This window comes from Neopelma chrysocephalum, unplaced genomic scaffold, assembly GCF_003984885.1.
Source record: "Neopelma chrysocephalum unplaced genomic scaffold, ASM398488v2 Primary Assembly neopelma1_71, whole genome shotgun sequence".
In the NCBI taxonomy this organism is placed as follows: Eukaryota; Metazoa; Chordata; class Aves; order Passeriformes; family Pipridae; genus Neopelma; species Neopelma chrysocephalum.
Genome location: NW_020897731.1, coordinates 160,896 through 187,895, shown reverse-complemented (window position 1 = coordinate 187,895; position 27,000 = coordinate 160,896). Strand labels below are relative to the sequence as shown.

General features: G+C 40.7%; 1 protein-coding gene across 3 annotated transcripts in view; it reads right to left on the bottom strand.

The window, feature by feature from the left end:
- SH3BP2 (SH3 domain binding protein 2) overlaps positions 1 to 11,957 on the bottom strand; it is a 35,950-nt gene extending 23,993 nt beyond the window's left edge. The window contains exon 1 of one of the 3 annotated variants that reach the window (XM_027686646.1): positions 11,855 to 11,957. The gene's annotated coding sequence lies outside the window, so the exon portion shown is untranslated. Of the gene's footprint in view, positions 1 to 4,281; positions 4,384 to 11,666; positions 11,742 to 11,854 lie in introns of those variants that run through there. The other 2 variants (XM_027686648.1, XM_027686647.1) reach the window with 2 other exon arrangements.
- Between the last annotated feature and the right edge of the window lie 15,043 nt (positions 11,958 to 27,000).

Sequence of the window (27,000 nt, the reverse complement as noted above, 5' to 3'; positions counted from 1 at the left end):
AACTAATAGTCATTATGTCCAAGGAGTCTGTACAGCATTCTTCCATTTCCAAGTTTTGCTCCTACACAGAATTCATTTGGAGCATATAACATTTGCAGCAAAAGCTTTTACAATATTTACACAGTCCCTTCCTGCTATACATACCCTAGGTAATCTTAAGGCATTCTAAATACAAGTCACTTGTACACAATGAAGAGCTGAAGCTGGATTTCACTTGCACAAAGAAAATTCAGGAATTTGGGTCAGTGGGATTAGTCCTGTTTCAACCTAAGTAATCAAACCTGACATCTTTGTCTAGTAAACACAGCAGCATTTCACCCAGACCCAAGCCAAACGACAGATCATACATGTCACAGATTCATTGATTCAGTTGTGTGCACTACAGCCACCACAAAATAAAAGGTCTACAAAAGCTGAACTTCAAGGAAAAAGTGCTCTTTCTGCACACTTTAAAAATATTTAATGCTATTTGTGATATTTTATTCCGTATTTGAAACCATATAGACTGATACACAACATCCTCTAAAAAACTGCACAGAAAAACAATATCAAAGTACAGCTGTACTGTAATACAGTCTAACAAGGAGTCTATTCTCCAGGACTCACCATTCATTTGCTATTTTGGCTGTTCTACAGAACATACCATCAAAGTACAGCTGCACTTTGATAACATGTTTATATCCACAGCCATAAAAAGAACTCTCAGCTTTAGAGGTGTACTAGAAAGCATTACAAGTGCATTGCACACTGTCCAAAAAACCTTCCCTTCTTCCAGAAAGCATGTGACAATCTTTCATGCATTCTAGTAATTTATTTTTAAATAGCAAGCCAGCATTTTAATGAAAGACATTTCCAAGATATAATGGAGTTAATTTTCAATTTCTGTCAGGTAATTCTCCAACAGATCATAACCTAACAATCCCAACACTTCAAACTAAAATTATCCCATTACATATTAAAACAATTAAAACAATTTTTTCTACAGAATTTGATGAAAAATTTCTAAATTTGGCATCATCACAGATTATCAAAGATTAACATAACCATAAACTCATCATGGGTCATATCCATTGCTCCAGTGCCACTTCCTCTTCTGTGCAGTCTACCAGAGAACCAGCAGCTGGCACGGTACAATCAAGAATAACAAGTGCAAAGGCTGCACCAGTTATAGTTTAACTGAATGTGAAAAAATAAGCCTTTCGTCAGAAAGGACAGGAGAATTTTTGAAAGAGTTCTTGCTACATGCTTTATACCTTGAAATCTTAAGGCTCACATTTTTTGCTCCTTTAAAATGCTGTCTAATTTTTCTTTATTTTTCATTCCACTTGGCTGGAAATTAAATTGTTCAGTCAGAAATAACAAGGAGTCTATTCTCCAGGACTCACCATTCATTTGCTATTTTGGCTGTTCTACAGAACACTACCATCAACTCTTTTCATTCTAATACAAGCTCGTTCTTTTTCTAGGTAATCTTGCTGAAATATACAACATAAAAACATCAGCCCTCAGGTGACTAAGGGTTACACAGTGAACAGTGATATAGTTTATCTTCTTAACACAGAACTATTAGGAACAGATCAAGTTTGTATTTGCTTTTTATGTGGACTCATGCCCAAGCATCAGGCCAAGTTAATATTTGGTCTTTACCTGCGAGTTGCTCAAAAACCTAAAACCCCAACAATAAGAAACTAAAAAAAAAAAAAAAAAGGAAGTCTGCCCAATGCCACTGCTGCAACTGCTAAAGACTGTGTGGGAGACAAAGCTCTTCCACAACTTTTGTTTCTGTGAGAATGATACTTCACAACTCCTGATTCATATGTCAGGTGTGCTTCTTCCATATACCTTCTCAATTAACACAAACGAGCAACCACATTTAGAGTAAAATTCCACCAGGCCTTCATCTCCTTAGAGCTACAAAAATTACAGGGGATGAGTAACATGTGGCAGGCAAATTACTCAGTATGTTGATGGAAAGATAGAAATGGCATAGGCATAGAAACAAAGATTAAATAGAAACAACTAATTAGTATGTTCTTTGCTATCTAAAACGGAAGAGAACACTCCAGGAAGGAAGGGAATTGTGTAAAGTTGCCAAATTAAGAGTTTCAAGCAAAAATACTTCTATTTGCCAGATTTCATAGCAAAGACTCTGCTGCAAATTCCTTCTGCTTGGCTTTGTCTCAATAAACAAAGCTCATCAATCAAGTGCCACAGTCCTTGGATTATGATCTCAAGAGACCCAACTCCTAGTTCAATTGCCCAGCACTGGGTTTCCTACTACCAAGTCATTGTTAAGTAGCATGATAAGTCCATTAGATCAGCATTTAGTACATCTTCAGTCATTAACAGATTTGTCACTAAGTTCTTGCCACCTGCCAACCCAATTTTGCTGGGGAGCCAAATCCCAGAGTGCAAGTGCACAGGTGGCATCAGCAGCACTGTGACACCCTTCTCTCCAACTAAGATATCCTTCTACGCCCGGCAGTCCTCTCATTTCTCTAGGATTCATTTCTCCTGGCTAAGCAGAGAGGAGGAGGAACACAACTGCTCTCCACTGAAGGAGCAGGGATGCCATGCAGTCATGGGGAAACAGCCTGGCAGCAGAGGCACAGCAGGCATAGTGCCAACATGACAGATAAGTTTCCGGACTTAATCACTTTGGTATCATCTAGTATTGCATACATTTGGAAATATGGTATTCCATCTTATCAGCATTGTTTCCATAACTGTTAGAAAGGTTATCTGCACCTCAAAGCAGAAGATGTGAGATTCAACAAATCCACTCATGCCCCTGACAATGCTTCAATCGGCCTCTTCACACACTTGGATCAGTGGTGTTCTGAACTACAACCTTCTTCACAACAGCTGTGGTATTTGCCAAAGGACAAAAATAAGGGCTTTTTCTATTTTTCTCAGGGTGGGGGGAGGAGGGCTGGGGGGAGAGCAGGAGGCAGATGACTCACTGAGGCTTTGAGTTCTGAAGGAAAAAAGAATTTCACTGTGAGTTCTTCCCATAACAGCTTCCCACAAATACAATAATTTCCTCTACATGGCTAGAGAACAGTTTGGCTATCTAACTCTGTTCTCCTAGTTTAAACATGAAGAATACATTTAAAATATTCCTCTTTCCCTTCCAAATTTCCTCTCCTCCCCCACTGCACAGTCACACATCAAGTATTTATCTACTATAACCCTAGCAGTCTGCCATGCTTAATTTACTCCTGAGTGAGAGTACCCACACAAGTATATTGGTGGCAAGACCAGAATACATTTGTGCCAGACTGTGCATCATCTTGGTATTTGTTTGGGTTCTCCCAAACCCAGGATGACAGCTCTGTTGCATATAAGCTCACTACTATTTTTCAACATGGTTTTCTACCTCCAGCGCTTTAGGGGGAAGAAAACTACTAAACTTATAAGCAAGACTTGTGTGCCCCTCCTGCAATGGGTATTCTGCCTTCTCAGAAAAGCCCTCCTGGTTAGCATTCTGATGAGTGTATTCACCTATTTACAATCCTAATGCAAGGACCCAGTTAAATATTAAAGGTAAGTACTCTTTCCTAGACACCAAAAAGAGACTGCACAGGATTGATTGTCCTGTGTTCCTATATGTGGTACATCCCACTTTGACAGAAGAAAGTGTATTTCTCCACACATGTACAAGAGTCTGTGTGCACAAATCCCACTTCGCTCACTTAAAACGCGCAGTGTTTTGGAAACGTGCCTACCTGGCATGACAGTGGAGTCTGATTAACTGACTGAAAAATTACAGTGGAAAGCTTGAGTGTTTAAGCCTGACTGATTAAAGGCAATTAACAGCTGCAGATGCTCAGCAGCTGTGCAAGTCAGGTCACTTTTCTGCCCAAACATAGCTCGAAGTGCCTCATTTTGATTAGTCAAGCTTACAGATCAGTTTTGAATTAGCTAATTATAAGCCTTTCATCTGTCAATAGGACCTGTAGGCTCATAGTCCAGGTTTCCTCGTGCTAAATTTCTCTCTACATCCTTATCAGAAGAAAAGTAGAAAAAAAATGCTAATCCCTCCAGAAATACAGGAAAGTACAGAACACAAGAAAAAGAAAGATGGATAGCTCTTACACAAGCCTATGGATCTAAAGTGTACAGTTTTATCAATATAAGCACATACCAGAAGCTGATTTCAGTACATATGCTCGGTCAAAACAGTGTGATTATTAGATTTGTGTAAAAGCTTTAGGAGAGCATGTAATGCAAAAACAACGTTCAATAACAACGTAGGCCATCTCTCCAATAAAATCATACCACAATGCTCCAGGATAAGAGATGCTCTGGCTTGAGGAAACAGCTGTCTTGCAATTGTAATACATTGAACTGAGTCCCTTCAGAGCTCCAGTTTGGTGTAAGAGAAACCAACCATTATGTGCCATGTTGTAATAGAATTACTGTTAAGCAACATCAAGGTAATGATTTACTCTTTTTAGTAGGGTTGTCACAAGATTAGAGACTAATAATTTAAGCCTCTGCTGCTTGGTTGCAGGAACTAGCTCTCAAGTAACTATTTTCTGGTTTGAATGCCAACCTCAGCATTCAGATGCATGCAAGTAACTTCTGGTGAAGTTAAGGGGAACTAGGTGAAATTTGTAAGGATGTGGCATTTAAACCAAAATTTTTTATTTTATAGCAGAGTCTTAACAAGTTTTACAAATAGAATATTTTTCTAGAATATTTTACCAATAGAGGGATTGTCTCTCACTCAAGTCAGAACTTTAAGAAGTACAGTATGTCTTGTAGAGTCATGCAAGAGCTAATAAAGCATGATATGAAGGACCATTTCAAAGAGATTTTAACTTGGAATAAGATTTACATGAAGGCATTGAAAGGAATCACAGATAAAAATGTAGTTTCTAATTCTATAGGTCTTTATAAAATTTATAGTTATAAAAATTGACTGTTTCTAGAATGACAATTAATGTCTATCACTACAGTAGCTGAAGTTAAAATTAGAACAAGGAAACGAAGCTTCCTACCAAACCACTATTTTTTTTTTTGGTCTTACAAGACATAATTCAACAGACAAGACCTAGATATCCACAACACTCTACTTCCACCTCTCTTCTTCCTTTATCACCACTAAGCAGTTATTACACAAAAAATGAAAATTAGTAACCCACCTTTTACATTTATTAAAATCAGTTTCAGGATGTGAGATGTAGCCCTGGAGTGCTGCATTAATAAAAATAAAGACAATTCAGTGACTGATTTCAGCAGAGTAAAACTCTGCTGGAGAATAGGAAGCTTATTTGTCTGGAGAAGAACTGAACATGGAAGTGGAAACTGGCGTGCTAAGTAAGATCTCCCTCCTCCAAGGGTCCTTGTTTTTTATTTTGCGCATCTTTAAAAGAAAAATTCAATGCTAATAAAAGATGAAGCTGGAGTTATTTGAATCATCTCAGCTGAAAAGCATTTAGAATTAAGCCTTGCTTTCTTTTAATGATTAATAATTAAATTGCACAGCGCAGGTTCATGGTTCATCTAAATAGGAATACTGCCCACTAAACTAGATCTGACCTTATTTCCATCTGTTACAGCAGAATAACACCAAAAGTTGCAGTTCAGTATGAACTTCAACAATGAAGTACATTTACACTGATTAACAATGGAGTTCAGGTCACTGAAGTCCAATCTAAATTCACATTCTTGACCTAAAAGAGAGAAAATCCACACATGCAGACTATATTTCCATCACCCACTATGCTTCTGTTTTATTTTCTTGACCATACAAGTATTAAGCCTAGGAATTCTAAATCTTCTTACTTCCTTCTACTATTTGTTCTCCTCATTTACTTGGCTATGCTTCAAAATGAGAAATCTTTTGCTTTTAGTCATGTCTGTTATGCGTAAATCACCTTTCAAGATGGGTCTTGCAGCACACTTTCTCTCTCTCTCTCTCCTCAACACTTAGACAAAAAAAGATCTGAGGCAGCAACACATCCAGACATGCACATTGGTGCCACTGGACTCTCCCAGTCTTTTCTTTCCAAGTACTGCCAGAAGCAAGAATGAGGAATGTCATTCAAACTCCAGTGTGCAGGTTGTTTTTATACAGCAAGTTGGGACTAATCACTTAACAGGAACTTGGTAACCAGTGTTAAGCCAAGGTGCTGGAAAACTACAGATCAGCCATAAGGCAGGAGACGAACTAGAACATAAAATACCAACTCCAAGAACTGCATATTTAAGTTAATTTTCAGTGTACATATTGCTCCTCCTCCTCTGCTCCTTTTCTGCTTCTTTTAAGGCTCCAGCTACTATGATGAGGGATTTTAGTTTCTAGCTTTTTTAAAACTGCATGTTATCCTTCCAGTTAGAGGAAAGGCTTAAAACATACAGTACAGGCACACTGGAAGAAAGTGAATAATAAATGCTTGCTTAAAATACAGACATCATCTTCACAGGGACCTCATTCATGACCTTTGCATACTTGTGCAGTGTTTCTGCCAGAAAGAATCGAATTCTAAAATTTCAGGGTTTTGGCACTCACAAAAAAGGTTAAATATTACTCAGCATGGCCACTAGATTTTAAAAAAAAATTATTAAGCCTGATACTTCACTCAGTTTTTGCTCCCATATGAGCTCCAATAGAAATTCCATTTTTGTATTTTGAGGAAAACATCTGGAATGAAAAATTTCCTGTTTGAAGAGCCCTTACAAGTGAGTTCATGATTAAAGGCATAAATCCAAGTTTCTCTTAGTACTCTCATTTATGGCAAAGCTGAAGGGATAATGAAATAAAAGCCTTGGTTACATATGTTCAATAATTTTTCTATTTGGGGGTTGCAATATAATCCCCACACCGAAACAATCAAGAACATCAGTGAAGTGTTTTACAGCAAGGTATGAGAGTCCTTTGTGCATGCCTGTGTCAAAGGTATTGTACATGTAAAGAAAGTTCAGTTGCAATGTCAACTGCATCAATCAACAGAAACCATAATCTGTTTACATGGATCACTGTAGAGTTTTCATAAAGTGATCTTAAATCTATGTGCAGGTATTAAGTTTTGTAAATGTTCCATGAGAGAGTTAAAGCCATTTCCATGCTGTAAAAGTCTCTGTAGGCACCTAAATCCACTTGGAATAATCAGGGATCACCACAGTCACCCTTAAGTGCTCACATATTGCAATACACAGTAGTACCACCTACATAAATTAAGAGTCAAACTATAAAAAACAGAACCCAAATTCCTGTGCTCCTGCCCTAACATATCCGAGGAAGTGGTCTACCACGATCAAAACAAATCTCTTTTTTTTATAAGTTACAGTAGAATGGTTGCATTTAACTATGAAAAAAGTGTTTACCAATTAAAAATCTAAGGATACAAAGCAAGTTTGAATTGGGAAGTTTCTTCTTTGAAAAATTAACAGTTGAAGAGCAGGGCAGGGTTGGAATTAAAGACATATGCATTTTCTGGAAGACAGAACATATCTAATGATTCAAACATACCTACTGTTCCAGGACAGAAGTGATTCTGATCATACATGATTAATGATGTAAAGTTTATCAGTTGATGTTATAACTTAAGAATAAATAAAATAAAAATCCAGAAAGCTTTAATCATAACCAGTTGAACAGTGAGAATTTTCAAACATCAAGAGGATGAAAACAGGCATTCCCTGGCCTTCTCAGAATTTTACCTTTGGCCTTTCCAGAAAGGTAGGATTGTAAGGAAGCAAAGATGTGCTTTTCCTATCTGAGGGCAACTATAGACATGAAAATTAATCCAGCAACAAAATTCAGCGAGCAGCTATTCCAAAACTTAGCCAAAGACTTGCTTATCTCACACCAGCTAGATAGCTCAGCTCTTTACAACTGTTCTAGGAGACAGATCTGGAACGTCCACTTTCCATGAAGCTTTGCCAGAAGTACTTTAGAGAGAGCCCTAACTACAGATTAGGTGCCCCTGAATTAGCCTGCTTAAACCAGCCTGTGACAGTGGCAGGAACACACAACTGAAATGCTTACAACAGCCATGCAAGGCTCTTCTCTGCTCCTAAAAAAACAGTTTGCAGGAGCTGAAGCCATAAGCATTGCCAGGCTCTGATTTCTGAGCAATTGTAATTCCTTTTCTGCACTACATCATCTTTGAGTATCTGTCTGCCAAAGATATTCAGATATGCATAACTACTGCAATAACACCACCTTGGAAGAGATAAGAACTTGGTCATTACTGGAAATGAGCTGGCACGCAAACAAAATAAATAGACTTCAGTTATGCTGGTAGGCTGGGATAGGGGGAGAACAACATTTAGGTTTGTTTCCATAGGAAGTCATGTTCCTGCATTCTCTCCTAACCATTGCCTTGTTTAAAATTAACCCCTTACCTCAGGAAAAATTGTTTTCAGATTCCTGCATGTGTTAGGTGAAATGCAGATTCTTCAACTTCCTTTTTTTTTAAGAAAAAAGAAATTCAACACAGGAGTGTATAGAGAAGAGGCAAGACTGGAAAAAAATCAGGTCTTGGAGAAATACTGTGTAGTCAGTATATTGCTCTTAAAAAGCACAGTGTACTAAGAATTCTCTCATGTGCTCTAGTCTAGTCATCTAAAGCAAGCAAGCCGATGATACATATGCTTGTAATATACAACACGATAAATAATTATTTAAAGTTTACAATGATACCCAGCGTAGTTATACTGATCAAAACTCCAGTGCCTTCTATCCTTCCCCCAATATATCACAAAAGGCATAACTCATTTAGTAATTTTAGCATAAAATAAGTAGTGTTGATAGAAGGAGGAGGTGGGTGTTGATTAACAAGAGAGTTAGCAATGGTTCATTAATATGGTCAGAACAAACAGTGACATATGTACATGTGATAACATCATGAGAAATACACATTCCATTTAGCACCACATTTACTGAAATGTGTTGAGCTTCTTAGATTACCTTTGAGGCTGCCTTAAGTCCCTTTGATTTCTAGACTCCAAAACTCCCTTCTGAACACTGTTCCAGTACAGCACAGGTTCAAAAGCAATTGTGAAGCAATGTTATCAGGAAATGCCTTTGTGGAGTAAGTTTACCTTAAAAAAAAGGCCAGAGGAATGCTTAGCTACTCACGAGAGGAATAGCCATCTAAGAGGTTATTTTCTCTCTCCCACCAGAAATCCCTCGCAAAAGACAAAATGCATTGTTAAATAATCATTGTATCAACCAACACTTCTAAATCGAAACCAAATCAATTTATTCTGGCATTTCCCTGCTAACTGTTAGGAGTCCTCATCATTGCTTATAGAGCTATCCATCAATGCTACTGAGAGTTTGAGCTTCTGTGAACTTTCCATCAAGGCCCGGCAGAAGTAGTAAGCCAAAATCCTGATCCTACAGTAACACAAACTAACAGTTTACAAATAGTAGGGTTACTTACATCTGTAAGTGCTTTTAAGATTAGGGCTTAAGCCAGAAACAATTAATGGACTCAATACTTGCAGGGTTGCGCATTCCAAACAACTTATGAAACTGCTGGATAGTCTGACAAAAGCCTAAGTTACCCATTGTCTAACATCCCATGCCGAACAGACCGGAAGACACACCAACACTAAGGCAATGCTGTCAAGTTAAAACACATACCCCTCTATTAGAGCAACAAATGCCCCAGCAACCTAAGGGCTGTGGGGCAAAGAGCAAACAATGCAAACACCAGGGCTTGAGTGTCAGAAGCACTTCTCCTACAGTTAAAATGACAAATATGTATGTGCCTTTTGGTCATCCCTGTTTGTCTCACTGCTGTAAAGAACAAGTTAACAGTTCTTAACGCATTTCCATTTCTACTCAGCATTCATTACCAAAGCGACTACCATGTTTGGTTTTCCATCAAAGGAGACTGCTTCACGTCTACTTAAGGGAGAAGGAAACTTTTCATGGCCCCTGAAACTTTTCATGGCTTTACTTGTAGGCTAACCAAATTTTTTAACAGCAATATTAGACTGGAAGTCTGGTCTTCGAAGTACAGTGGGTTCATCTGCCTGCAGGAGCTTCCAGATTCACAGTCAACTGATCAGATTGGCCACAAACACAGGAATTCTCACTCAGACAGTCCTGCTTGAAATGTCTACTGGAACTTATCTTGATGTATTCATTCTTACTGCTTTGAAAACTTTAAACCCTTTAACCCTTTCCAGAACTGTTATCTTCCCATTTCCCTCCTTTATAACTTAAAAAAAGGAAAAAAAAAGCTATTTACTTTCTGGACCTTTTAGTATGAAGTTTGTCATGCTTTGTGGAGAAGTTTATGGAAAGCTGGGAGATTTTAAAACAAAAACATGAGAAACAGGACACAGCGTTTAACCCACCACTAAGCTGACCCAGTACTGACTCCTCACTAATGGAATATTGGCAAAATGTATCTATTAATCAGCTCTTCTGCAACAGCAAGATGGCTCCAAAATACTGTAACAGGAAGGGAAAGAAATGTGTTATGCCTAAAAGAAAAACAGCAAGTTAATTCTGCTTTTGTCTGAAGCGTGAAAGAGATATATGAAGGAAACAAACTACAGAGGCTCACACTCTACATTTCCTGTACAAATACAACAAAAATAAACAGAAGAGGTGTATAATTATTCAGATCTAAATTTGTTTCATAACCTCTAAGACACTAAACCTAAGAGCAGAGTGAAAGTGGAAATTTGCTTTTCACAGTAGGAAACATATCAGTTTAATACAACTAGTTTCCAAGAGGAAACTTTAAACCTCTCTGTGCACAGCCAATCCGAGCACACAAACAGCAGGAGACTCTGACGAGTGCTCAGCAACACTGCTGCACCTGTAATGATGAAGTTAGACATGGTAAAAGACCAGTTCAGTCCCACTACTGACCTGGACTCTTCTAGCATCAAGACTCAAGAAAAGAAGTCTTAGCGGGCAGGATGGTAGGATGGGAAACATTTCTCCACTTTCTCAATTCATTTGGGCTGGCAGTATCCAATTTGGGTCACTTGTGTACAGGTCACTTGTGGGATAAAAGCTGACAAATTAACTAAGCACACACCAGGTGTCCTTGCTCTCTACTGATACAAGAGGTACAGTACAGAGCTTGCACAGAGCCTACACCTGTAGATGAACGGGAACTACACACTGAGGCTGAAGTGACAGACCCAAGTAAATAGGAGGGGACTTCCACGATTGAAGCAGATGATAACGCTAAAGAAAATGCTGTCACAAATGCATTTGTACTCCATGTTTCGCCTCTAAAACGTCTTGCCTCATCCTTTAACATACATTTAGACTACCACTGGAAACATGCTAGCAGATGACTCCCGACGCTCACACCACCAGCTCAAAGCCGCAGCTCAACACAAGTGGGAAATACAGCTACAGGAAAGCACCTACATCTTTTTTCCGCCCCCTAAAGAGCCTTTCCTTCTCACACGGGCGGACTCAGGCCGGTGACCTGACCCCACCCCGCCTCCCACCTGCAGGCGACCAAAGCAGCACCGACCTGAACGCGTCAACCCACGGGACGGGGAGACACAAGGCGTCTTCCCGCTGTTCCCCTCACAGCAGCGGGAGCAGCACCTTCCCCAGGGAAACCGGCCGCTCCCGGGCGGCAGCTCCGGGGCCGCCTTTCCCCGCCCGGCAGCGGGGCTCTCCGGGGGCGGCCGGCACGGCGGCTCCCGAGGCTCCCGTGACTCACCCGAGGAGTTTCCCGGCGCCCTCCGGCCCCGCAGCGGCGGGAGGGGGGAAGGGTGGCGCGGACACGCGCGGGGCCGGGAGCGGGGACAGGGGTGCGAGTGGAGCGGGGCGGTAGCCGGAGAGCGGGAACGGGAACGCCTCCGCCCGGCCCCGCCGGGACAGGGCGCCGTGAGGGGACAGGGCGCTTACCTCAGCCGCGGCGCGGCTCGGCTCGGCTCGGCTCGGCTCAGCTCCGCGGGCAGCAGCAACGGCAACCGCCACCGCCACACCAACCCCTCATCCCCGCTCCGCAGCCCCGCCGCGGTCAGCGCACCCCGCGCCCGCCCCTTCCTTCACCTGCCGGGACGGAACCGCCCTCGCCTCCCTCGCCCGCTCCGCCGGCGGGAGCTGCCGGCGGGCGGGGCAGCACCGCCCTCACGGGGCGGCCGCGGGTCCGGGCGGGGAGCGGGCTGGGCGGGGGTGGCTGAGGGGTCTCTGCCGGGGTCCGGCCCGAACCAGCCACCGCTCGGCTTTGCCAGGGCTGTGTGTGCTGAACTCTCCCGGCGGCCACTGCCTCGGGTCTGTCCAGAGCCAGGATAGGTTGTAAAAGACCTCTGAGATCATCGAGTCCAACCTGTGACCGAGCACACCATTCAACTAGACCATGGTACTAAACTACCTCGTCCAGCCTTTCCTTAAACACCTCCAGGGGCAGTGACTCCACCACCTCCAGAAGTTGCATCCGCAGAGGACGTGACTTGGGGATCGGGTTTTATCTGACTGGCAGCAGGGTCTGACACGGGTGCCTGCCTGGAAGACACGAGGCACGGGGAGAAAGCAGGTTGTAATACATGGTGAGGATCCTTTGCAAGTGTCCTGTGTCCATGGGGAAGCAGGTGGAGGCACTGACCCAGGCCTGGTGCACTGCAAGGGTGGTCGGCTCAGGTCTGGGCAGGGCACAGCGCTCAGCCAGGCTCTGTGGACACAGGTGGGCTCTCAGTGCCTGGTTTCTGGTAGCAGGGGCACTGCAGAGGTAACCCATGCCCAAAACAGCCCAGAGCCCTGCCAGCCGTGCTGACTCCAGGCTGGCCACGTGCAGAGCCGTGCATTGCCTCTGCACTCAACTCGCATTTTATCCAGGTTTTCCCCACACCCACGGTAGCGAGACCCCATCACTCTGCAGATTACCTGTACCCCCAAGAAATGTTACATGGCTAGAAAGGTAATTTTAAGTGCTCTAATTTGATAAGATGAGGTTTACTTCATTCTCACTTGTTAAATTGAGATATACTTTTCATTCAGTATTTCCGATTTTATCGGGCTTTTGTTTGTTTCTCCATTTGCCTTTTATTACTTCCCAGATGTTTTGGGGTTTTTTGTTTTATTTTTTTTATTGATATGAGTAGAATATTGAAAAATCAAAATTATGTTTAAAAATATAGATAAGAAAAATTATGAAAAAGCTGTTTAAAAATGTTCAGCAACTTAGAATGCATTTTTGTACTTGTAAAAATGATCTACAGAGTAGTGTTACTACTGTGAGAGTACTGCTGTGAGAGGTACAAAGTGGTCAGTTTCAATACCATTTACTTTTTTAACAAGAATGTAACTGAAAACAAGAACTTAATAAGGCAATATACCCAAATGACTGTATCATTCTGAGATTTATTTGAATAAAAAGCAGCATATTCCTTTGGTGCTTAGTCAGCTAATACTTTAACAGTTTTGAAGCCCTTAACCTTTACTGTGATATAGAGTAGTTTCTGTGGTCAGAAAATAAAGCGATGCGATATTTCCTGTCAATGCCATTTATTGGTATTTCTCTTTGCCATTCACAGAAATCTGTAGCAAGAAGTAGCAAAGAGAATCCCTCTTCTGAATACAATAGAGAGGAGGCTTGGTCTTTGGAATGAATTCCTGTGTTTTAAGTAAAACAGAGACTGGCAATAGCTGGAGATGTGGTTTGGTGCTGACCTTTGATTAATTTATAACGTAAATACAGAGCTATTAACACCTGCTATTGGATTTGAAGGAGTCTCTATGTAAGGAAAATAATAATTTCTTAGTACAAGAAAGACACTGCATGGGCAGAACATAAGGAAAATGAAGTTTCTTAAGCCTTCCCACAGTGTGTGTCTCAGTTGCAGCCAGCAGCAGCCTTTGCCCCAGACTCAGGTTTCTATTGCACAAAGACTGAGAGCTGTGTACAACTGTGGGCAGACTGAGTAACACAAGTCCCATATAAAGACCACAAGCAGGAAAGCTGTTTGAATGCAGCTCTTCCACTGATTTTGGTGCAAGTTCTGTGTCAGAACATCCTGACTTTGTTGGTGGAAATTACAGCATATATTTTCCTGCCTGACTAAACCCAGAACTTTCAGTCTCCAGAGAAGACAGATCAGTGCGTTAAGCACATTAAGCTGAAGCAGGTGTGGGGAACCTTCTCTTTGTTGGCTGAACATGCCCTGTGACTTCATTTTATAAGGTACAGCCCGTGATTAAAATTAGTGTGTATGTTATTACTGGATAGCAGAACATGTTAACATGCGGTCTGCCAAATGTGTTGGAAAGGCATACTTGGTCTTTAGCAAGGAAAATGTTCCCCACCCCCAAACCAAAGGCTAAACTAATAAGCCCTGATACAAACTGTACTGCAGGGTAACTGGCCCTTCTCCATCTCTCTTCTGAGTTGAATTTTGGTTTTGTACAAGATAAGCTTTCTGTGTGACCTAACTTTCATGCTGTGTTCCAGCTCAAGGGACTTGAACACTTGCTCATTCCTCCTGGAAGAACCCAGCCCAGTACCTTTTAGGATCACATTGTGTAACATCAGGAAAACATAGTTATTTTATGAGCTTGCTCTTTCTCAGTTGTCTCAAACTGATAAACTTGTTACTTGAATCTGAAGCTTTTACCGGCTCACAACTTTATTACACACTATTGAAATCATAGAGTCGTAGAATATTCTGAGTTGGAGGGGACCCACAGGGATCATCAAGTCCAACTCCTGGCTCTGCACAGGAAAAAGCGAAAGTCGCACCATGTGCCTGAGAGCATTGTCCAAACACTTTCTGAACTCTGCCAGGCTTGGTAGTCATTGAAGCCATCCAGTTACTTTTAATTACAATAATCTTCTGGAGTGAGGAAACATTCCGACTTCATTTCATCAATAAATATTATATTACCTTAATCTAAAAAATCCATGCTCTTTTCAAAGAGAATGGTCAGGCTAGTCAGGCTAGTCTGGCATGGTCTACTTTGTGGGAAAAAATTTCCATTTTATCCCATTTATCTGTACATCCTTAATTATTTTTTTCCTTCAAATTTGTATATAACAAATCAGATTGAACGTACTGTAACTGTGCTGCTGCTTTCACCTCTGTTCTTCTTAAATGCAGAATTTGCATAAGCCTCGTTATGAAAAATAGTATGTGATTTTTAGCTGAACTAGATTCCAAATCTAACAGACTTATAAAAATATTTATTTGTGATTTCATTAGCCAGCTCACCCAGAATTCTGAGAAAGGCACTGTCCCTCACTGCCTTGAGGCTTTGCTTCCTCCTTCCTTGTTCTCTTTTTTGTTTTTAATGTGCTTGCAAAGCCTTGGTCTCTTTGTTATAATTGTCTTCGCATGCCTAAGTTAGCTGACACTTGGCAAGTCTCGTTTCCTGGCCTCGAGACATGGCTTACCTCTGGTGATCAGGCTTTCTTTCTGTTTCTTGCACAATCCCTGCTTATACCTGATTTCCCATTTGTGATGGCTCGCTACACACTTTGAGCTCCAGCTGGTCCATGAGAGTTTCTTTCCTTGCTTCTTACACAGTCATGTGGCACAAAGAGTCACAAAGAGCCCCATGCAAGCTGTCTGTACCAAACTGGGCATCATCCAAACTGCAAACCTAGGGTGGGAGTAAGAGTAGGGTGCTTGCTTTTTTTGGTTTTGATTATTTGTAATCCTATCAATTACCCAGTAAAACATATGTAAAAACGTGCCCAGTCTCAAGGAACTAAAGCATTTGTATCAAATTTCAGGTATTTGTATTCTGCTTGAAAAGCATCAGGGAATTGTATACCTACAAAAATACAGAAGTGACAGATCAAAAACTGGTGCTGTGACACCAACAAGATTCCTGACTATGGGATTCAGGACTGGGTTACCTATTTAAATATGCAACACACCTAATGCTTTAAATATTCTCAGGTATTTATCATTCTATTGTTTACTCCAGAACCACGGCCAGTTTTTATTTTGCTTGCTGCTCTTTCTTTTAGCTGCTCTGCCATGGGAATGCAGACTGAAAGCACGAGTCTGGCTCCAGAGACACTATCAAGAGGCCCTAGTGGGGCCTCTCAGTAACAGTGCAGTACACATCAAAAATAACATTTGCTCCAAGAGGCACAAGGACTCTGATTGTTCTCTCCAAAAGGCACACATTAAAATGACAATATATTTAGGTGCAAAGAGAGTATTTTTATTTCTTTTTTTTGTTGGAAGTACCAGAGAAACATGAAAAATATTTAAATTCCAAAGATAAAGAGATCTCAGAAAGAGCAAATGTTTTCATTAGCAATATTCTCTGTTGTGTTTATAGGACTTTTACCAAGCCTTTGGTAAAAATAAAACCTCTGTCTTGGCTTTTTTTTGTTGTTGTTTTTTAATGCTGACAAATACTGCAATTAATTTGTTACATAACCTATTCCAGGGCCCAACTGTATCCCTGTAGAGACAGAACAATCCATTATGGATTAAGGGAGTATGCCAGAAAAAGCAAGGCTTTGTGAAGGCGTTTTGCCTATTTCTGTCACGCTTTCCGGCTGAAGCTTTAAGGAAATAAACTCACTAATACTTCGCCGATGTACTTGGCTGACAGCTGGTACGTCCCTCCTTGTCTTCAATACTACAGTGCTGCGGATGTGCAGGGTGGGAGTAAAGTGATCTGTCTGCGGTCATTACCGTCGCTGGCAACACAGATTATTCCATTTCTTTTTTGCTGTGCTGCATTTGCAATCAAATTGTATCATTCCTCTCCACAGAAAACAACAGTCTTTCCTGCCTGGCTCTTAGTGTGTTTGTGTTGAAGCAGCTGTAATTTGGGTTTGGCATCATACATTCTGTCATGGGAGACTCAGGGATGTCCATTTGACTAACATGTTTTGCAGTTGCATGAAATATCTAGAAAGAACAAAAACAGTGTTTGAAAAACAGAGTTTCATAAAAATTCCAAGAAAGTAATCTGTCACCTACCTGGTCATCAGAGGAAATAACCACACTGTGGATATCTGGAATTTTCAGTCCTCATCATTATACTCACTAAGTGAGGAGAAGGCCATTATTGAGACTGGAAGAATGTATTTTCCTTAACTTGCCTGCTCTTATTAGTAGAAAGCATGAACTTTTCCCACATGATCTCATCTGCTAACCTGTGTTCTGGCAAGATAGGTGAGAAACATCAGTTTCCATCATATGTTCCAAAGGAATACTTCCTTAAAATTCAAAATGTAACCAGTTTCACACCAAGCATATAATTAGAATGACTGTAAACACCAAATTTTTAGTGACAGTGAAACATGTCTTCAGGTAAAGCTCTCTTTTTTTCACTTTTGAAATGGCATGAACAAACTCTAGCCTCGGCTGCAGGGGCAGAGAATCCCAAATAACACACTGCTAAACCTCCATCATACGATTCATGATTTGAGTGCTCTGTGCTGTGATCTCCTCCTACTCCTTCCAGTCTGTTACAGAAAACTGCCCGGTAACGGAAATCATCGGAACAATTCCAGTCTGCTGCTAGTGAGTAACATCATCTTCATCTTGTCAAAGTGATATAACTTGCATGCTTGTGAAGTTTCCAGAAGGAAATTACTACTCACATTACTACAGCCTTTTTTATGATAGCTCACACTAAGCAAGACATAAAATCCAGCACACGAATACAACCTTTCAGAGCCCTTCAGCTTCAGACATGCTTATGAAGGCATGAACACCAGAAAGCTTGGTGGCTAAGGGTTTCAGTATCATGTAGGAGGATGAAATCATCATTAGAAAAATGGGAAATCAGGCATCTCTCAGGAGCGGGGTTGATTGTGGGCACAACAAAAGGAGGAGCATGCCAGGGTTGAGGCAGCAGCAGCACTAAAACCCTCGTAGTGTGAGGAAGCATGAAGCTCCTGACTGTGTCTGCCTGGTGGAGACAGCTGAAGTTGCTGGTGTGGGTGGCAAGTATTGCTAGGGAAACCAGGGCACTTTCCAGCTTTGCTCCCTAACAACAGGACACTGAGTCACCCTCATCCTGCCCTTTGACTTTGCTGACATCCTTATGCCCTTTCTCAAATCTTTTCTCTTATGTGGGCTATGTTTGCCCTGTTTCTCCCATAGTTATCTTTAAATCCTTGTTAGCATGAAGACTATTTAACTCCCTGAACCACTGCTTTGAGCATTTTTCTGGCAGGAATCCTCACTGTAATCATCCTTTTGAACTGAGCAAAGCTGAGTAGATTTTTTATATCCTGCAAGGATGTAGAATCCATCACTGTATCCTTTAAAAACTGATGCATATGCAAATGCATATATAATAAATTTAAAAGGCTTAAGAGCACAGTAAAATAGGCCAGAACTGTTGTTTAAAAGCAACTTGCAAGACGTATAAAAACCAACAGTAAATCCTTTTCCAAATGCATCAAGTGCAGGCAGCAAAACAGGGAATCAGTACTGTCAATATATGATTAAAGTTTAAAGGTACACTCAGAGAAGATAAGATCATAGCAGAGCATTACAGAAAAGCTGAATAAATATCTTACTTGTCTAAAAGAGTTAGGGAAGTTTCCATGTAAGACCTTTTCACCAGGACAAGACTGTATTTTCAAAGGTCTTCAATGTGTGTACCTCAAATTATGGTGTATAACCTTTTGCTTAAAAGCAGCATTTTACCTGAGAAGCGAAAGGTAATAAATGTGATTGTGATTTTTTCTTTAATTGTTAAAAAAATCAGGATCTACAGGTGTAGCATCTGGACCAGAGTGAATTAATAAAGACTGTAATAAAACAATTAGGAGAGGCAATACAGATAATGTGTTATGAAGGAGTCAGTACAGTTCTTAGAAAGAGAGTTTATGTTTCACAAGCCAATCTGCTGGATTTCCTTAAAGGAGTCACTAGGCATGTGAAAAGGTAGATCCAGCTTATCCAGCTTATTCAGATTTCTAAAACACCCTCAGTGCAGTTACTTGTCAAAGTCTTCTCAAGAAACTGCCCACCAATGTCAAAAAAATGGCTAAAAGATGCAAAAAAAGAAGGCAGGATTTAAACAGAGAGTTTTCACTTTGAAGAAAGGCATTTTTCTTCCTTGGAAACTGGCATGGCAGTAAAGCTGTTGAGCATATTCATACACGATATAATAAAAGTACTGTAATGGAAAACTTACTGGAGAAGGGAGATGAAAAAATGTGCTGATATTGAGTTACTTGGGGTAGTAAAGATAAATGCTGAGTGTGAGGAAGGACTTAATAATACTGAGCAACACAGCAAGCTCAAATACATTGAACATAATTGCAAAAATCTTCCTAACATCATATAAAATGGGCCCTGAGCTGGTTATTACCATTGAGGAATGAACACTTGGGCTATCATGGTTCCAAAAAGCTGGTGGTTCGTACTTAGTAACAGTAAAACTGCAAATAGAACATTAGTGACCAATAGCAAGGGAACCAAGAACAAGTCTGGGAACAGCCTCATGGCATAGTATAAATCCATCAAGCTTCACAGCTTGGAAATTATTTTTAGGGCAAGATGCCCCATTGCAAAGAGGGCATAGACAAATGCCACAAAATGTGGTGATTCTGTGATTAGGCTGTAGATCTCCTTGCCTCAGGATGCTGCAGATATTAAGAGTTCAGTCAGGTTTCAAGTGAGCCTGGGAAAACCTAAAGTGGGAAAATCTAAAGCAGGAAAACCCATCATCAATTAAAAAAATACAACACTTCTCCTTCTAGAAAGTTCACCCCTTTCAAGGTTTTGGAGAAAAAAGTACTGTGCTAGATGAATCTTTCATATGACCAATAAAAATATTCTTACTTTATCATCACTGCTCTTAAAGTATTTTACGTAAATTGTTTCCTTGTCATTGTGACAGTGCTTCATCTGATTTCACTGTAGTCACCTGTTGAACTGTACCAGTAGACTGGCTCTTAGCACCTGAGTCGTTGTGTTGTATTTCATCAGGCTCAATACATTGCCTGGTACATTCAACATGAATTTTGCTGGGACTTCCTGTAAGATCCAAGAGAAGGTAAAAACTCAGCAGAGGTAGAACCTCTGAATTATTTTTTTTTACACTTTTCTCCATTCTTATGTAAGACATATCTGTGGATTTGATATAACTGGGTTATTGTGACATAGCAATGCTATCAGGAGGAGAAAGATCAGAACTATGTAGAAAATTGCCTTGCCCTTCAGAAAGGTGGTGGAGAGGACAGCTATGTCTCAAAAGGGCACAGACAATGAAAAGGGAGCTGAAAGTTCCTTAGAAACCAAACCTAACGACCATAAGACCCAAAACAGTCTTGTGATTGTGACTGCTGTGGACATCTGTCCAACAACTGTGCCAAGAATTCAACTAATAAGCCAAAAACCCAGCCAGAAAGGAACAAAGGAGTGCTGTCTCCTTGGGGAAGCTGTCTGGTACCGGGCAGTCTAACTCTGAAGAGCACATACTCTGTGAGAGATATAATACAGATTACTACAGACCCCAATACCCCTCTTTAGATTGAAGAATGTATTCGTCTCTTGTAAAGTATCACGTTCATTTATGGATAGTAAAATTGTCTTCAAGTGGTGAGTCAGAAGACACCGACCCATGTCTCTCTTGTTTACTTATTCTCAGTTCAAGGATCACATATTTTCATTAGGACTGTTACAGTTTGATGTGCAAACTTCAAACTTGTCTTGGAAATGCTACATTTCAAAGTTATTTTAACAATAAATTCTATCCATGCCCCACATAAATAAATAAGTATAGGATGGATCACTCTAAACAAGCACAAGAGATGCTGTGGAGTTACAGAACAGAGCTGATGGTAGGACCTTGGGTTATGAAACATTGCAATATAGGAGGAATTACACCAATCTGATCTTTGAAGCCTATCAATCAGATCTGTTACAATATTTGTCTGCATATCAAGAACATATAGCAATAATGATATGAATAAACAGTAGTCACGAAGCATACAGTTACTTGAACAATTGAAAGTCTATAGGAAGACTTTTAGAAAACATGTGGGCTAACCAACCACTGGTAAAACAAGGTACCAAAAGTTTCAGTGCAGAATAAAATTGTCCTTACCTGCAAGGTCTCATCCCTACTGCCAAAAAATCTGAAGGGTTTGAGCTGTTCTAATATCTAATTTGTAAACAGTCATTGTTCATTTTGTTTCTCCATATTTTTTAAATAGTATTATTATTTCTGTTCCTGGTACAACTATAAGGAAGCTTGCTTTTTTTCCCAAGCCTTCTATTTTTCAAAATAGAGCCAACCACATATTTTCAGCATTACATGAATTTTCCTTCACCTTGCTTTACATCACCAGGCTTATTTTCTTGCTGTTTTAAAGCAATTTGAAATCTTCTCATGATAGATATAATATATCCAAGTAATTAGTCAGCCCCCTTCATAGCTGAATCTTCTCCAGTGCATCAAGGTAGAGTTATCTGGTGACATGTTGAACAGCTGAGAAAAAAAGGCATTTCTCCTCTGTTTCTGCTCACACAAAACTCACTGATGCCACAAAACATTTCCAGTGATTTTCTCCTCTGGGAAAGTAGAGAAAATTTTGTCTTGATCAGAACTGATGTGTCTGCAGAAGTAGAACTCTCTGTTTCTGATGTGAACAGACTGGTGCCTGAGAAAGTCTTTGCAATATCCTCTTTTATTGGAAAACAACTCTTTACATTAGGAATAAAGGACAGCAAAACTGAGGTGACAGAAGCTGTAATTTATAAGAGCCAGTCATACAGTGTTGCAGCTCCTTGCTCACATAATATCATCTCCTTCACTTCAGACCATGGTGTACATCTCTGAGTATGCTGAGACTCTCCCCTCCCTGTCCCTAATGTGCATAAACTACTTGAAGAGACTGCAGGTCTCAGTGATGTGAAGGACAGAAATCTGCTGGAACATTCTGCTTTTACAGATAGAGCATCTGAGCCTAGGACATATCCTGCACAGGTTAAAAATAAACCACATAAAATATTGCTACTGCAGCTACATTTTGACATACAATCTAAAAATGTTATCTTTTGAAACAAACTAAGCACAATGTCAGGCTTGGAAATAATTATTTTAACATATCCAAGTCCTGTATTGAACACCTCAAGCAAGATTCAGCTACAGACTAAGATACAGAAATTTAAATGTGAGCTAGCTGGGTAATGTTCCTTTGTAGCCAGTGGAGTTCTAGGCCTTGATTATGGCTTTTCTGTTGCACACATAAATGGCTAATGTTATTTAAGATGTTCTGCTGTATCAGTGACATCTGCACAGGGAGAGCAGCTGTGACACAGGCCCTGCACCCCGGGAGCAGCAGCCAGGGGCCAGGTGAGGTACCCAAGGCATCAGACCAGCCACAACGTGCCTCTGTTGGGGCAAAAGTGTCCTGTCCCTGCTCAGTGTTTCAAAAGGGCTGCTCAGCTTATCCAAATGCACCTCCTTATTCTTCATCAAATTACTAGGGTACATTCCCTAGATTTCCATTATGAAATGGTTATGAAGGAAGCTTTATTTGCAAATAAGGTATCTCCTCTTAGCTTCGTCAATTAGGGTGTATTAATCTGACTCCTGCTCAATGGGCTTACTCAGGTGCTTAACAATTTGCATTTTTTTGCCATTTGAGATGCCTTAAGGTATCCTGAGCTTTCCCACGGAGCTTCCAGATACGACATAGGAGCTACACCAGGCGCCCATGTCCTTGGAGCTGCAGCTGCAGGCATGGTTCTACTGCTGAGAGCACCTCAAATGGCACTTGGCTTTCATCCTTAGGCAACCAGAACTTCCATATGTCCACGTGCTCTCTCTTTATCTTTTTCCCTCTACTAATAAAGTCAGTGCACTTGATTTATGAGAACCACATTAAGCCTAGGTTCAGCTACTCTGCTGAAGGTGTGATGTATTAGCCACTTCCTCCCCTTCCTTTTATTTCTGTGGCCTGTGCAAAAGGCCCCTCCTCTGCATCCTCAACTGCTGCAGTGGTCAGAGAGACAAAGGCGAAGGTCACATTCTCAGGCTCTGACAGGCTCATGCAAACCCACACCCTGACCTCAAGGCTTTCTGGACAGCAAAGACTTGGCTTGCCCCTCGCTGAAGACATCTTCAGCTTGTCATGGGATCAGTCAGTACACCAGCAGCACCCTGAGGCAGCTCACTCACATGAATATACTAAACATCCTAAATTCCTTGAACTCAAATGGGCACTGCTTATCATTGAAATGTTTTTTCCCCATAGCTAAAACCCTTCATACAGGCACAGGGGGTCTCAGCAAACAGTTGCTGAGCCCTTGTGTCTTCTGGGTTGCAGGTAGCTCAGGTCCTGCTATGTGTGAGCATCCTTTTCCAAAGTGGATTGTTTTATAGTCTGCCAGAGACAGGTTTTCATAACAGGTTGCCATGGGGTGGGCGACTGGTAGTATATGACAGAAATCTGTTAAAAGAAGAAATTGGGAGTGAAGTTAGGATACCAAAAAGAAATTTTAGACATGCATTAAGAACAAAATAAACCCTAGCTATCCTAGAAGGCCCATTAGTCAAAGGAAATTATAAATCTCTCAATAACGATTCAGAAAATGCAGAAGTACTTAAGGGTTTTAGTTTATATTTGGAGGAAGGAATATGATGTACCCACATCACATGAAAATGATGAACTATGGTCAAGTTAGCAAATAAGTCAGATGATGGTAAGATGCATCCCTTGGGATAAATACTGCTACATCAACCAAACTGCGTTATTTGCACCCAGGAACTGTAAAAAAGCAGGCTGTGGAGTTTCTCTGGCCTACTGATACTTCTTGATATATTTTGGCATTAAGAACATCAAATGCAGTTAGTGTGAAATTCCAAAAGACTGGAAGTGTGCGACTACTGTGCCAATATTAAAAACATGTAAACACATTGTGGGGGAGATTTGTGCAAGACAAGATTTAACTCTGCCAATCGCAGGTAAAATAGTGGCAAAACTGATAAAGAATTCAGTGAAAGCACAGGTATGTATTCAGTGTTTCAACCTTTACAGCCTGATACAAATGTGGCAGTACAAAATACAAATAACCCAAACAGTGCACTCATTCAAAACTGGCTGAAAGATTTCAACAAGTCCTCAGTGGGGCTCCTCATGGAACAATGTGTTACTAGCAGGGTTTTGTGCTGGACTAACACCACCAAATATTTCCATCATTGATGTGGAATTAAAAAGAAAATAACCACAGGTAATTTTGCAGATGACACAAAGATGGAGTCCTAAATGAAGATGAGCCCAAGATATTTTTATTTGTGGACGACTAATACATATAGAGTGGAACAAACTAGCCAAGAAAGCAAATTATGCTTCTGTTGATATCAGGAGATTAAGACCAGTGGCCTTTCTGGTAATGATGCCTCTGGTAAGCACAAAATACGCTACACTTCACTAGCACCAATTATCTTTTAAACAAATACAAGTTTTGCTTACACACTGACATTCACATGAACATTTGCATAGCACTACAGCTGTGATTGAAAACCCAGAGTAACTTCCCTAGAACATGTTTTCTTATCTGCACTCCAATATTTGTTATGCTTTGTGTGGCACTCAAGGCCTTGATAAATTTCTCTAAGAATTTCCTTGCCTAAATCTAATCCTGTTATCACCTCTCAGGCAATTTGCTGTGAATTGCTAGAGATTTCTGTAAACCAGATTAGGTGTCATGGAAACGAGGCTTTGGCACCAGCACATCCTTTTCACCACTATATCTGACACTAATGCTTCCATCTGGTGAACAGTCTGCTAGTCAGCACAGTCATACAGCATCCTGACTCCTGGTGAGGGTACTGCACCAGGCAAACAAACAGCTAAAAGGACACATTCACTATTTCCTGCAAAGACATTCTTTCTCCCAGATGGCAGATGGACACCCTTTTCTTTGAGGACTGTTGTACAGATTGAGTTTCTCCACCACTGCACCTTTAGGTTTCAGGTTTACCAACATTCATTATGCTTTTTCATACAGACTTCAGCACAATTTTATATACTTTATTCTTTTTCCCAGGCCTTCCTATGCCTTTTCATTCTGATGCCCCATAATCTGTTTCTAAATTGTATTTTATGTTTTTTAAAGGACAGCTAGAAGCCAAATGAAGAATTATTCAGGAGTCATCCTTGTTCAACTCTTACAGAATAGATCATGGCTTTGATGAACAGTATTGCATTTTTTTTATGTTTTACATCCATGAGAAGATAACCCACTTAGAAATATCTTTCTTTAGCCTACTTTATAGTCTGCTTTGTATGCTGCTATGTAGATTGTTTAGTCTTTTCACTGGAGTATGTGTTTGCCAACACTGAGAGTTACATTAGAAATAATAAAAAAATATTCTTTTATGCTGGTATTGCAAACTAAAAGCCATCTCACAGCAGCATTAAGGAATTTTAATATTAAAAGTCATCAAATACATGTGATCTAGATCATCTAGAGCAGGAAATACAAACTCTGCCAGTAAATAACATGGGGAAAATTGATCCTTTTTCACTAGTGTATCCTACTCAAGGGGTCTCCAGGACATATAAGGATATGGGTTAGCAATGGCATGTGCAAGCAGTAAGAGTGCTACAAAGCGATTTGATGCGCAGGGTGGAGAATATATTTACACAGACAATGTGCTACTGTGTAGAAATATCAGAGCTGGCTCTGAACAAACTGGCTCAGAACAAATTGGCTGAGAAAGCAGATGCAGAGTGATTGCATTAGTATTGCTTTCCATCTGGGTTAATTAGTCCAGCTAAAAGACAGGCTAAATCAGCTGGTACAGAGCTCTACAACTCTTCACATGAGTTTGCTCCTCAGCTTGCTCTCTGGGAGCCAGCTCTGATTATGCTATTTGAAAACCTGTTTTGCCACAGAAGCCTACATTTGCTGCTGCCCAGCAAGTCTCAGTGAGGTACAGTGAGTGTAAAGATAAATCCTTTTACTGGAGGGAATGTAGCATGGAGGCTTTGGTCCCTGCTGCAGGAGGATGGTACATTTTACATGCATTATCATACAATGAAGTGCATGGAGAATCCCACGGGCAGAAACTGCAATCTGAGCATCCAGATCTTCTTCCCAGCACCTTCTCTCATGAGCATCTGTACAACAGGGGTTTGCATCATCCCAGACACACAAAAAAACCCTTGAACCTGGATTTCCTACAGTGTCACTGGGAACATCAGCACTAATGAAACAGAAGATACCGGAAAAAAGATGTCTGATTTCAGAGTATTTATATCCTACAAGGAAGAAACTGTGTCCCAGTAACACTGTGTTGCCCAAGGCTAGATGCATTTCAGGACACATTCCTATCGGCTACTGTGAGCAGTTTATGCACTCCCAGAGCTGTGAACTTATTCCTGGCCTCCTGCTCACCATCAGAGCTGTGCTGAGCCTGCCAGTGAAAGTATTTCCCTACAGTCTGGCATTGGGCAATGCTTTGCCTCAGGCTGACATTTCCAATCTTGCAATACTGCCTAGACTGTCCCTGAAAGCTGAGAACTGTTTCTCAGGGACACCTGGGATTCAGGTGAGGTTTGTCTTCACCTTGCCATATGCCACACAGCTTCCTCATTGCCATTAGCCATTGGGAGATGTTGCTGCTTCTGCTGACCTCCACAGCACCAGCCTTCAAACTGGCCTGTGCAGTTCCTGTGGACAACATTCTCTTACCCTCTGGGTATTTCAGACCAGCATAAGGAAAGCTGAAAACTTGCTTGGGGTGCTCTGGTGTTAAGGATCACCACTTCTTTAAAATTAAAATAAAGATTAGGAAGCTACTTTGAAACTACCCTTGTCTCCAAAGAGATCAAGTAAAAATATATACTTAAAACATTCAAGTCAGACAACAAAATTAAAAAATGCTGATAAAACATTTGTGAAGAAACAGAAAAAAAAAATTCAATAAACAACAAAAATCTCTTTCTATATCTACTCAACTGCTTGTGCACATTCCTCGACCCCCATGGTGGGAACTCTTCTGTCCTTTACATTTCATATTGGAGGATACATTCCTTGGAGCGAACCACAAAAAACAGGACCTGTTACAATTGGTCTCTTGCACAGACTTTTTCACAAGGACCCTTCCCA